Source organism: Mandrillus leucophaeus, unplaced genomic scaffold (genome assembly GCF_000951045.1).
Source record: "Mandrillus leucophaeus isolate KB7577 unplaced genomic scaffold, Mleu.le_1.0 Scaffold235, whole genome shotgun sequence".
NCBI lineage: Eukaryota > Metazoa > Chordata > Mammalia > Primates > Cercopithecidae > Mandrillus > Mandrillus leucophaeus.
This window is the reverse complement of record NW_012102421.1, coordinates 2,772,441-2,784,632: the sequence shown is the minus strand read 5'-3', so window position 1 is coordinate 2,784,632 and position 12,192 is coordinate 2,772,441.

The following is a 12,192-nucleotide window of genomic DNA, read 5'->3' as shown; positions in this document are numbered from 1 at the left end:
ATGGAATACTATGCAGCCATAAAAAAGGATGAGTTCATGTCCTTTGCAGGGACATGGATGAAGCTGGAAACCATCATTCTGAGCAAACTATCACAAGGACAGAAAACCAAACACCACATGATCTCACTCATAGGTGGGAACTGAACAATGAGAACACCTGGACACAGGGCAGGGAACATCACACATAGGGGCCTATCATGGGGTGGGGGACAGGGGAAGGGATAGCATTAGGAGAAATACCTAATGTAAATGACAAGTTACTGTGTGCAGCAAACCAACATGGCACATATATACCTATGTAATAAACCTGCACATTGTGCACATGTACCCTAGAATTTAAAGTATAATTAAAAAAAAAAAAAAGACTGAGACCTAATCATATGACTACACAATGCTTCTCCTTCCCTCACACCTTGCCAACACATTTTTAGGCTACTGTGTATGAACAGGAGATTATAGATGAAAGAACTGGAAGCCTCAGACCCAGTTTGAGACAGAGTCTCTAGGGAAACCCAAAGACAAGGGAGTCAAAAACAAAACGTTAAGGAAAATTTTTGCCTCTGACACAGCTACAGCAAACAGTGAACATGGTCTAACTTCTAGCCAAATAACATAAAACTTCACACTAATGGACTATTTATGACAATTTTTTTAGCCAATATATTATATCAGGCTTTAAACAAAAAATTACAAAGCTTGTTAAAGTCATAAAACAGTCTGTTCTACTTGAAGAGCATCTTGAAGAAAAAAAAAATCAGGACCAGATTCAGATATGTCAGAAATTTTAGAATTAACAGATGAAGAATTTAAAATAGTTATGATTAGGGAGGAGGCAGAGCAAGATAGCCAAATAGAAGCCTCCAGCAATCATCTCTCTCAGAGGAAGACCAAATTGAACAACTATCCACAAAAAAGGCCCTTTACAAGAACAAAAAACTCAGATGAGCTATAATAGCACCTGGTTTTAACATCATATTAAGGAAAGGGGCACTGAAGGAGGTAGGAAAGACATTCTTGAATCGCCTACCCCTCCCCTCCCCAATTCCCTGGCAGCAGCTTCATGGCACAGAGAGGGAATCTGTGTGCTTAAGGGAGGCAGAGCACAGTGATTATAGGACTTTGCTTTGGAACTCAGTGCTGCCCTGTCACAGTGGAAAGCAACATGGGGCAGAACTCTGCCAGAGCCCATGGAGGAAGTATTTATACCAGCCTTAGTCATTGGTAAATCTTCCATCTCAGTAGTTGGGACCTGAGTACCAAGGCCCACCACCATTGGCTAAAGGGCTCTGGGTTTCTAAACAAATTTGCAAGGCAGTCTAGGCAACAAAAGACTGGAATTCCTGGGCAAGTACTGGTGCCGTGCTGGGCTCAAAGCCAATGGACTTGGGGAATATGTGACCTACTGAGACACCAGCTGGGGCAGCCAAGGGAGGGCTTGTGTTACTCCTTCCCCAACCCCAGGCAGTGCAGCTCACAGCCCTGGGAGAGACTCCTTCACTCTGCTTGAGGAAAGAAGAGCAGAGAGTAAAGAGGACTTTGTCTTACAACCTGGATACCAATTCAGCCATAGTAGGATAAGAAATGAGGCAGAGGAGGCCCCTATTCCAGGCCCTAGGTCATGGAAACATGTCCAGGTAACATGGGCCAGAAGGGAACTTGCTGTCTTGAACAGAAAGAACCAGTCCTGGCAGAATTTATCACCTGTTGACTAAAGAGTCTTTGGGCCCTGAATATTCAGCAGTGGTGGCCCGGCAGTACTCGTTACAGGCCTTGGGTGAGACTCAAGCCTGTACTGGCTTCACGTGGTAGCTATGGGGGGAAAAAAACCTCCTTCTGCTTGAGGAAAGGAGACGGAAGAGTAAAGGGGACTTTTTCTTGCAACTTGCATACTAGGTTGGCCACAGTGGGGCAGAGCACCAGGTGGGCTCTTGGGAGTTTCTGGTTACAGACTTTGGGTCCAGGATGACATTTCTAGACCTGTCCTGGGACAGAGGGGAACCCACTGGCCTGAAAGCAGAGACTCAGGACTGGCAGAATTCACTGCAAGTTGACTAAAGAGGCCCTGGGCCTTTGATAAATATCAGTGGTAGCCAGGCAGTACTCACCACAGGCCAGGGGCAATGGTGGCCATAGGAATAGGCCCCTCTGCTTAAGGAAAGGGAAGGAAAGAGTGGGAGGGACTTGTCTTATGGCTTCAGTGCCAGTAAAATAGGGCACCAGGTAGATTCCTAAGGTTCTCTACTCCAGACTCTGGCTCCTGGGTGGCATCTCCAGACCTGCCTGGGGCTGGGGGAACTCACCACCCTGAAGGGAAGGACACAGACCTGGCTGGATGCACCCCCTTCTGATTGTAGAGCCCTTGGGCCTTGAGTGAATGTAGGCAGTAACCAGGCAGTGGCCACTGTGGGCCTTGAGTTATACTCAGTGCTGTGCTGGCTTTGAGTCTAACCCAGCACAGTCCCAGTGGTGGTGGCCACAGGGCTGCTTGTATCACCCCTCCCCCAGCACAGAGAGAGAGAGAGAGACTCCATTTGTTTTTGGGAGAGTAAGGGAAGAGAACAAGAGTCTCTGCCTGGTAATCCAGAGAATTCTTCTAGATCTTATCCAAGACCACCAAGGGAGTACCTCTACAAGCCTGCAAGAGCCGCAGCATTACTGAGCTTGGGATGCCCCTTAAAGCAGATATAGCTTCAGTGACCAAAGACTTACATCACAACACCCAGGTCCTTTTGAATACCTGGAAAGCCTTCCCAAGAAAGATAGGTACAAACAAGCTCCCAGACTGCAAAGACTATAATAAATACTGAACTCTTTAATGCCCAGACATCAAAGACCATCCACAGACATCAGGACCATGCAGGAAAACATGACCTCACCAGACAAACTAAATGAAGCATCAGGGACTAATCCCAGAGAGATAGAGATCTGTGACCTTTCAGACAGAGAATTCAAAATAGCTGTTTTGAGGAAGTTCAACAAAATTCAAGATAACACAGAGAAGGAATCAGAAACATACTCCTATAAAGACACACATAGACTAAAAATAAAGGGATGATAAAAGATACTCCATGCAAGTGAAAACTATAGCTATGCTTATATTAGATAAAATAAATTTCAAGACAAAGAAGACTACCTCAACACATTTAATAATCAAACCCTCGAAGGTCAAGGATAAAGAAAGGATCCTAAAAACAGTAAGAGAAAAGAAACAAATAATATACAAAGGAGCTCCAATATGTCTGGCAACCGATTTTTCAGTTGACATTTTACATACCAGGAGAAGTGGCATGACATATTTAAAGTACTGAAAGAAAAAATCCTTTATCCTAGAATAATAAATCCAGTGAAAATATACTTCAACAGTGAAAGAGAAATACTTTCCCAGATAAACAAAAGCTGAGGGATTTCATCAACACCAGGCCTATCCTACAATAAATGTTAAGGGGAGTTCTTCAATCTGAAAGAAAAGAACTGTAATGAGCAATAAGAAATCACTTGAAGGTACAAAACACACTGGTAATAGTAGGTACATAGATAGACACAGAATATTATAACACTGTAATTGTGGTGTATAAACTATTCATGTGTTGAGTAGTAAAAGACGAACCTATCAAAAATAAAAACTACAACTACTTTTCAAGAATAGACAGTATAATACAGTATAAATAGAAAGAACACAAAGTTTAAAAGTGGCAGAATAAAGTTAAAGTGTAGAATTTTTTAGTTTTCTCTTTGTGTGTTTGTTTTTTGTCTGTTTATACAATCAGTGTTAAGTTGCCATCAGTTTAAAATAATGGAGTTTATAAGATATTCTTTGCAAGTCTCATGGTAATCTCAAATCAAAACATATACAACAGATACACAAAAAATAAAAAGCAAGAAATTAAAACATGCCACCTGAGAAAATGATCTTCACTGAAAGGAAGACAAGAAGAAAGGAAAGAAGGAAGAGAGGACCAAAAGACACCCAGAAAACTAATACCAAAATGACAGGAGTCATATTATCAATGATAACATTGAATATAAATGGACTAAAATCTCCAATCAAATGACTGAGTGACTGAATGAAAACAAAACAAAACAACAACCAAAAAAAACCAATGACTTGTTGCCTACAAGAAACACAGTCCCATGTAAAGACACATATAGACTGAAAAATAAAGGGATGGGAAAAGATTTTCCATGCAATTGAAAACAAAAACAGAGCAGAGCAGCTATACTTAAATAAAATAAATTTCAAGACAAAATTATGAAATAAGACAAAGTCATTATATAATGACAAAGGGGTCAATTCAGCAAGAGGATATAACAATCATAAATATATATGCACCTGACACTGGAACACCCAGATATATAAATTAAATATTATTAGAGCTAAAGACAGAAATGGACCCCAATACAATAATAGCTGGAGACTTCAACACCTCACTTTCAGCATTGGACAGATCTTCCAGACAGAAAATCAACAAATAAACATTGGATTAAATCTGCACTATAGACCAAATGTACCTAATAGATATTTACAAAACATTTCATCCAACAGCTGCAAAATACACATTCTTCTCAGCACATGGATAATCCTTAAGAATAGACCATATGTTAGGCCAAAAACAAGTCTTTAAAAATTCAAAAGAAATGAAATCATATCAAATATCTTTTCTGACCACAATGGAAAAAAACTAGAAATCAATAACAGAAAGGACTTTGGAAACTATACAAATACATGGAAATTAGATAATATGTTCCTGAATGTCCACTGGGTCAATAAAGACATTAAGAAGAAAATTTAAAAATTTGTTGAAACAAAGGAAAATGGAAATATAACATACAAAGTCCTATGGGATATAGCAAAAGCAGTATTAAGAAGAAAGTTTATAGCAATAAGCACCTACATTGGAAAAGCAGAAAAACTGCAAATAAGCAACCTAATCATGTAGATTAAATAATTAGGTAAACAAGAGTAAATCAAACCCAAAATTAGTAGAAGAAAAGAAGTAATATCAGAGAAGAAATAAATAAAATTGAAATAAAAAATACAAAAGATCAAAGCAAAGTTGATCTTACGAAAAGCTGAAGTGACAAATCTTTAGCCTGACTAAGGAAAAAAGAAAGAAGACCTAAGTAAATAAAAATCAGAGATATAAAAGGAGACATTACATTTGAAACCACATAAATTCAAAGGATAATTAGTGAGTACTATGAGCCAGTATATATGACAATACATTGAAAAACCCAGAAGAAATGGATACACTCTTAAACACATACAACCTACTAAGATTGATCCTGAAGAAATCCCAAACAAGATTAGATGAATAACAAGTAATGAGATTAAAGCCATAATAAAGTCTGCCAGGATAGAAAAGCTCAGGGTTTGTTAGCTTCATTGCTGAATTCTACCTAACATTTAAAGAAATACCAATCCAACTCAAACTACTCCAAAAAGTAGAAGAGGAAGGAATACTTCTAAACTCATTCTATGAGGCCAGTATCACCCTGATACGAAAACCAGACAAAGGCACACCAAAAAAAACCTGCAGGCCAATATCCCTGATGAACATTGATGCAAATGTCTTCAATAAAATACTAGCAAACCAAATTAAACAACACATTAATAAGATCATTAATCATGACAAAGTGGGATATATCCCAGGGATGCAAAGATGATTCAACATATGCAAATCAATCAGTGGGATACATCATATCAACAGAATGAAGGATTAAAACCATATGATCATTTCAATTGACACTGAAAAAAACACTTGATAAAATTCAACATCTTTTCATGTTAAAAAACAAAAAAACTTAAAAAACTAGGTATAAAGGACGTACCTCAACACAATAAAAGCCATATATGACAGACTATACAGCTAGTATCATACTGAACAATGAAAAAGTGAAAGCCTTTCCTACAAGAGCTGAAACAAGATAAGGATGCCCATTTTCATCACTGTTATTCAACGTAGCACTAGAAGTCCTAGCTGAAGCAGATGAGTGAAAGAAATAAAGAGCATGCAAATTGGAAATGAAGAAGTCAAATTATCCTTGTTTGCAGATGATATGATCTTAAACTTGGAAAAACCTAAAGACTTCACTAAGAAAACTATTAGAACTGACAAACAAATTCAGTGAAGTTGCAGGATATAAAATCAACATACAAAAATTAGTAGCATTTCTGTCTGTCAACAGCAAACAATCTGATAAATCATGAAAGTAACTCCATTTACAATAGCTACAAATAAAATAAAACACCTAGGAATAAACTTAACCAAAGAAGTGAAAGATTTCTACAATGAAAACTATAGACCGGCTGCGGTGCCTTACGCCTGTAATCCCAGCACTTTGGGAGGCTGAGGTGGGCAGATCACGAGGTCAGGAGATCGAGACCATCCTGGCCAACATGGTGAAATCCTATCTCTACTAAAAATAGAAAAATTAGCTGGGTGTGGTGGTGGGCACCTGTAATCCCAGCAATTCAGGAGGCTGAGCCAAGAGAATGGCTTGAACCCAGGAGGTGGAGGTGACAGTGAGCCAAGATCATGCCACTGTACTCCAGCCTGGTGACAGAGAAAGATTCTGTCTCAAAAAAAGAAAAGAAAACTATAAAACATTGATGTAAGAAATTGAAGGTAATAAAAAAATGGAAAGACATTCCATGTTCAAGAATTGGAAGAATCAGTATTCTTGAACTGTCCATACTACCAAAAACAATCTACAAATTCAGTGCAATCACTATCAAAATACCAATGACACTCTTCACAGAAATAGAAAAAAAAATCCTAAAATTTATATGAAACCAGAAAAGACCCAGAATACTCACAGCAATCCTAAGGAAAAAGTACAAAATTGGAAGAATCACATTACCTGACTTCAAATGTACTACAGAGCTACAGTACCCAAAATAGCATGGTACTGGCATAAAAACAGACATGTAGACCAACAAAATGGAACAGTGAATCCACAAACAAATCCATGCATCTTCAATGAACTATTTTTTGACAAAAATGTCAAGAACATACCTTTAGGAAAGGACAGTCTTCAATAAATGGTGCTGGGAAAACTGGATATCTATATGCAGAAGAATAAAACTAGACCCCTATCTCTTACCATAGATGAAATCAAATCAAAATGTATTTAAGGCTTATATCTAATACCTCAAACTATGAAACTAGTGAAAGAAAACATTATGCAAACTCTCTATGACGTTAGACTGAGCAAAGATTTCTTGAGTAATACCCCAGAAGCTCAGGCAACCAAAGCAAACATGGACAAATGGTATCAAACCAAGTTAAAAAGCTTCTACACAGCAAAGGAAACAATCAACAAAGTGAAGGACAACCCACTGAATAGGAAAAATCGTTTGCAAATTATCCATCTGACAAGAAATTAATAACCATAATGCATCAGGAGCTCAAACAACTCAACAGGAAAATATATATAATAATCCAACCTAAAAACTGTGCAAAAGATCTGAATAGACATTTCTCAAAAGAAGACATACAAATGGCAAGCAGATATATGAAAAGGTGCTCAACATCACTGATCATCAGAGAAATGCAAATCAAAACTACAATGAGATAGCATCTTACCCCAGCTAAAGTGGCTTTTACCCAAAACATAGGCAATAACAAATACTGACAATGATGTGGAGAAAAGAGAACTTCCATACACTGTTGGTGGGAATGTAAATTAGTACAACCGCTATGGGAAAAAGTTTACAGATTCCTCAAAAAACTAAAAATAGAACTACCATATGATCCAGTATCCCACTGCTAGGTATAAACCCAAAAGAAAGGAAATCAGTATATTGAAGAGATCTCTGCACTTCCATTTTTACTGCAGCATTATTCACAATAACCAATATTTGGAAACAACCTAAGTGTCCATTAACAAATGAATGGACAAAGAAAATATGGTAACTATACACAATCTCAGCCAAAACAAGAAGGAGATCCTGTCATTTGGAACAACATAGATGAAACTGGAGGTCATTATGTTATGTGAAATAGCACAGAAAGACATATTTTGCATGTTATCACTTATTTGTGGGAGCTCAAAAATAATTTAAAGCAATTAAACTCATAGAGATATAGAGTAGAATGATGGTTACCAGTATCTGGGAAGGGTAGTTTGCAGGGTTGGGGAGTGGGGGTGGTTAGTGTGTACAAAAATATAGCTAAAATGAATAAGAACTAGTGTTTGGTATCACAACAGGGTGACTATAGTCAACAATACCTTATTGTACATTTAAAAATAACTAACAGAGTATAATTGGATTGTTTTTAACACAAAAGAAAAATGCTTGAGGTGATGAATACCCCATTTACCCTGATGTGATTATTACACATTGAAGCCTGTGTCACAATATCCCATGTACCCCATAAATATGTATACCTACTATGTACCCACAAAAATTAAAAATGAAAAAATATAATAATAAGTTTTAAATGGTAATATTTGGGGTAATCAACACGATTTCTCTGAAAAAAAAGTTAAATAGGTATGATTAGGCCAGGTACAGTGGCTCATGCCTGTAATCCCAGTGCTTTAGGAGGTCAAGGCAGGAGGACTGTTTGAGACCAGTAATTAGAGACTGCCCTGGGCAACATAGCAAGACTTTATCTCTACAAAAAAAATTAGTAAAATAAAACTATTAATATGATAAGTAAGAGCTTTAATGGAAAAGGGAACATATGCAAGAACAGAGGCAGGGATAATACAAGCAGAAACATGGAAATCCTAAGAAAGAATCAAAATGAAATGCTAAAAATAAAAAATACTGTAACAGACATGAAAAATGTCTTTGACAGGCTCATCAGCAGACAGGACACAGCTGAGAAGCTGAGAAAAGAATCAGTATGCTTGAAGATATGTCAATAGAAACTTCCAAAAATAGAAGAAAAAAAAAATAACCTTCCAAAAGTAAGAAAGAGAAAAAAACAAGATGAAAAGATGAAATAGAATACTCAAAAACTGTGGAACAATTATAAAACACAGGTCCACAAAACTCAAAGACCACCCACTACAATAAATATCAACAAATCCACATATAGGAATATCATAAGCAAACTTCAGAAAACAAAGATGAACTCAAAATCTTGGAGAAATAAAACAGAAATAAAAAAGACCTTACCTATAAATAAACAATGATTAAGAATTACATCATGCTTCTCTTCAGCAATCATGCATGCAAGAAGAAAGTGGAGTGCACATTTAAAGTTCTGAAAGAACCAAAAATAAATTCTTTTTATTTTTTGGAGATGGAGTCTCACTCTCAGTCTCAGCTCACTGCAACCTCTGCCTCCCGGGTTTGAGCTATTCTCCTGCCTCAGCCTCCCAAGTAGCTGGGATTACAGACATCCGCCACCACACCTGGCTAATTTTTGTATTTTTAGTAGAGGCGAGGTTTCACCCTGTTGACCAGGCTGGTCTTGAACTCCTGACCTCAGGTGATCCTCTCACCGTGACCTCCCAAAGTGCTGAGATTACAGGCATGAGCCACTACGCCCAGCACCCACCAACATAGAATTCTGTACCTAGCGAAATTATTCTTCAAAAGTGAAAGAGAAATAAAGGTTTTCTCAAGCAAAACTGAGGCATTTGTCTTGCAAGAAATGTTAAATGGAATTTTGTGGTGCCCATCCTTCAAGATGGCCTCCAATGATTCTTGCCTCCTGGTACATATGCCATTGTGTAGTCTCTTTTCTTAAGTGCATAGGTCTTCAGACCGAGAGAAACTGTACTTGAGGAACTATACAGAAGGAACTTCACCTGCCCCCAGGACTAATTTAGATGAGATTTTGGACTTCAAGCTAATGCCATTATGGAATGAGACTTTGGGGAGACTTGTTAGGAGAATGAGTAAATTTTGCATGTGGGAGGGACATTAATTATTGGCAGCTGGAGGATGGACTGAGGTAGCCAGGTTCCAAGATGACCCTCAATGATACTTGCTCCCTTGTGTTGTCCTCTCCACACTGAGGAGAACTGACCCATGCAATCAATAAGATAGTTCAGGAATGTTGGAGGGTAACTTCCAATGCTAGGTCATAAGTGACAAATGACATTGCAGCCTCCACCTTGCTGTCTCCTAGATCACTTGCTGTAGTGGACATAAGCTTCCATGTTGTGAGGATATTCAAGAAGCTCTACCAAGAGGTTTATATGGCAAGGAGCTAATGCTGCCAATTGCCAGTATCAGCTTGCCATCCATGTGAGTGAACCATCTTGGAGAAGAATATTCTACCCCCAACATCAAGCCATCAGAAGACTATAGACCCAGGAAACATCTTGACTGCCAACCTCATGAGAGATCCCAACTCAGAACTACCCAGATACGGTGCTTCTGAATCCCTGATTCACAGAAGCTGAGAGACAATAAATATTTGTTGTTGTTTTAAACTACTAAACCATGGGGTAATTAGTTATGCAGCAATAGGTAATGAATTCAGATTTCAATAAAAATTCTAGGACATTTAGCAACCACATCGTCCAAATTATACAAAATAAAGGTTCATGAAAATTTAATTTGATTTTGAAAAAGATTAGTAAAATAGAGAAATTTCTTTCCCAAGTACTAATACAATCTAGAAAGTAATGGTAATAAATACAGCATGTAATTATACAGAAACAACAACATAATGGAATAGAATAAAAATTCAGAAAGTAAAAATAATGTCTAGTAAAGGTAGCACTATAAATCAATAGAGAAAAGAAACTAATTTCCAGAGAGCATTAGGAAAACTAGCTCAACATATAGAGAAGAGTAAAATAAGTCATGTGATATACACACATGAATTCCATTTGGAATAAAATGTTCAACTTAAAAGGCAATTTTTAAAAACTAATAATGGAAAATGAAGGAAACATATGAGTGAGCTTAGGACTAGAAAGACTTCTTAAGAAGGACCTCAAAGCACAAAATACTAAGTCCCCCAAAATGATGGGTTTAATTACTCAAAATTAAGAATTTCTGCTTGCAAAGGATACCATAAGCAAAATTAATGACAGACTAGAGAAGATATTTGCTATATTTAAAGCCTACTAAGGAATTAATATTTAGCAGGTATAAGGAACACCTGCAAATTAACAAGGAAAAAGCAGGAAACCTCAATGGAAAAATGGATAGAGGATATACGTAGGCAAATCCTTTAAAGGGAAGCCTAATGGCAAGTAAGTATTAAAATCCAAGAAATGTGCTAGTAATCAGAGAGATGACAATTGCAACAACATTGAGATATGATTTAATATCCATCAGATGCACATAAACTTGAAAATCCAGAGGAAATGGATAAATTCCTGGAAAGACACTGCCTCCCAAGTTTGAACCAGGAAGAAACAGTAATCCTGAACAGACCAATAAGGAGTAGTGAAATTGAACCAGGAATAAAAAAAAAACCTTACCAAACAAAAAAAAGTCCTAGACCAGGTGGATTCACAGCCAAATTCTACCAGATATACAAAGAAGGGCTGGTACCAATCCTACTGAAACTACTCAAAAAAATTAAGGAGGAGAAATTCCTCCTTAACTCATTCCATGAAACTGATATCATCCTGATACCAAAATCTGGCACAGACACAACAGAAAAAGAAAACTACAGGCCAATAACCCTGATTAGCATAGATGCAAAAATCCTCAACAAAATTCTAGCGAACCAAATACAGCAGCACATCAAAAAGTTAATTCACTGTGATCAAGTGGTCTTTATTCCTGGAATGCAAGGATGGTTTAATTTATGCAAATCAATAAATGTGATTCACCATATAAACAGAATTAAAAACAAAACCCATATGATCATCTTAATAGATGAAATAAATGCATTCAATAAAATCCGACATCCCTTCATGATAAAAAACCCTCAGCATAATAAGAAACATACCTCAAAATAGTAAGAGCTGTCTACAACAAAACCACAGCCAAAAACATGGGCAAAAATTGGAAGTCTTTCCCCTTAAGGAAAAAGATGGCCTGGTGCAGTGACTCACGCCTGTAATCCCAGCACTTTGGGAGGCTGAGGTGGGCAGATTACCTGAGGTCAGGAGTTCAAGACCAGCCAGGCCAACATGGTGAAACCCCGTCTCTACTAAAAATACAAAAATTAGCTGGACATGGTGTCAGGTGCCTGTAATCCCAGCTACTCAGAGGGCTAAGACAGGAGAATCTCTTGAACCTGGAGGCAGAGGTTGCAGTGAGCG